The sequence below is a fragment of the Hordeum vulgare genome, chromosome 6H (assembly GCF_904849725.1).
Source record: "Hordeum vulgare subsp. vulgare chromosome 6H, MorexV3_pseudomolecules_assembly, whole genome shotgun sequence".
NCBI classification, from domain to species: Eukaryota; Viridiplantae; Streptophyta; class Magnoliopsida; order Poales; family Poaceae; genus Hordeum; species Hordeum vulgare.
The window spans coordinates 533,687,232-533,689,647 of NC_058523.1; positions in this window are offsets into that span (position 1 = coordinate 533,687,232).

Consider the following 2,416-nt stretch of genomic DNA (forward strand, 5'->3'; position numbering starts at 1 on the left):
ACGACTCGCAATCACGTGGGCTTGGATTGATAGGACCTATGTACGTCCTACTTAAGGCTACGTAAACTTTCCAACTCTAACCAATCGGCCTCCTGATTTTAATGAGGGTGATGCTCAACCACTAATCCTGATTCAATTAATGACCTACACACCAGCCTTTACGTAAAATGCTCACGTAAGTTTACGTGGATGTAGCATTGCTCGGAGCTCCAGTGCTGGCCTTGCATTGCATGCATGCCCCTGGTCTCTAGTAGGATGTGAATAAATGAATGCATGCGTGAGTGTGTGCTCTGCTCCCTTCAATGGAGCAACACGATCGAGAGAGAGGGAGAAATGTTCCTGGACAAGGCTGCAACGTCAAGCTGCATGGCGTTTCTAGGTTGTACAAAAACGCCAAGGGGTATGACGTTTCTTGTGTGGTCTGCAACGTCCGCATAGACTGGCGTCTGAATTTGGAGCAGAAACGCCATAATAGACTGGCGTTTCTACATCTAGTTGTTGGGTAACGTAGCATAAATTCAAAATTTTCCTACGCCATATTCAGATCTTCCTATGGAGAGACCAGCAACGAGAGAGGAGTGAGTGCATCTTCATACCTTTGAAGATCGCTAAGCGGAAGTGTTGCTAGAACGCGGTTGGTGGAGTCGTACTCGCGGCGATTCAGATCGCGGTGTGATTCCCATCTAGTGCCGAACCACGACACCTCCGCGTTCAACACACGTGCAGCCCGGTGACGTCTCCCGCACCTTGATCCAGCAAGGAGGAGGGAGAGGTTGGGGAAGATCTCCGGCAGCACGACGGCGTGGTGTCGATGGAGAGACGAGGTCTCCCGACAGGGCTTCGCCAAGCACCGTGGGAGAGGAGGAAGGAGGGGGGCAGGGCTGCGCCGAGGGAGAGGGAAAACCGTGTGCAAAACAGCCCCAAAACCCCCATTATATATAGGAGGAGGGGAGGGGTGCCACCCCTAGGGTTCCCGCCCTAGGTGGTGCGGCAGCCCCGCCAGATGGGAGGTGCGGCGGCCAGGGCACGGGGAGGGGGTGGCGCACCCCTAGCTGGGCCTTAGGCCCACCAGCGCCTAGGGTTCCCCCCCCCCTCTCCACCTCCTGCGCCTTGGGCCTCTTTATGGGAGGCGCACCAGCCCACTTTGGGCTGGTTGCCCTCCCTCTTTTGGCCCATGCTACCTCTTGGGGCTGGTAGCCCCTCCCGGTGGACCCCAGGACCATTTCCGGTGGTCCCGGTGGTCCCGGTACACTACCCGTGACGCCCGAAACATTTCCGGTGTCCAAAACCATCCATTCTATATATCAATCTTTACTTCCGAACCATTCCGGAGCTCCTCGTGACGTCCGGGATCTCATCCAGGACTCCGAACAACTTTCGATAACCTCGTATAACAATTCCCTATAACCCTAGCGTCATCGAACCTTAAGTTTGTAGACCCTACGGGTTCGGAAGACAGACATACATGACCGAGACACCTCTCCGGCCAATAACCATCAGCGGGGTCTGGATAACCATGGTGGCTCCCACTTGCTCCACGATGATCTCATCGGATGAACCACGATGTCAAGGATTCAATCAATCCCGTATACAATTCCCTTTGTCTGTCGGTATAGAACTTGCCCGAGATTCGATCGTCGGTATACCTATACCTTGTTCAATCTCATTACCGGTAAGTCTCTTTACTCGTTTTGTAGCACGTCATCGTGTGACTAACTCCTTAGTCACATTGAGCTCATAATGTTCTACCGAGTGGGCCCAGAGATACCTCTCCGTCACGTGGAGTGACAAATCCCGATCTCGATTCGTACCAACCCAACAGACGCTTTCAGAGGTACCCATAGTGCACCTTTATAGTCACCCAGTTACGATGTGACGTTTGATACACCCAAAGTACTCCTACTGTATCCAGGAGTTGCACAATCTCACGGTCGAAGAAAAAGACACTTGACATTAGAAAAGCTTTAGCATACGAACAATACGATCTAGTGCTATGCTTAGGATTGGGTCTTGTCCATCACATCATTCTCCCAATGATGTGATCCCGTTATCAATGACATCTAATGCCCATGACCAGGAAACCATGATCATCTATTGACTAACGAGCTAGCCAACTAGAGGCTTGCTAGGGACACATTGTGATCTATTTATTCACACATGTATTGCTGTTTCCCGTTAATCCAATTATAGCATGAACAATAGACGATTATCATGAACAAGGAAATATGATAATAACCATTTTATTATTGCCTCTAGGGCATATTTCCAACAGTCTCCCACTTGCACTAGAGACAATAATCTAGTTACATTGTGATGTATCGAACACCCATAGCATTATGGTGTTGATCATGTTTTTCTCGTGGAAGAGGTTTAGTCAACGGGTATGCAATATTCAGATCTGTGTGTACTTTACAAA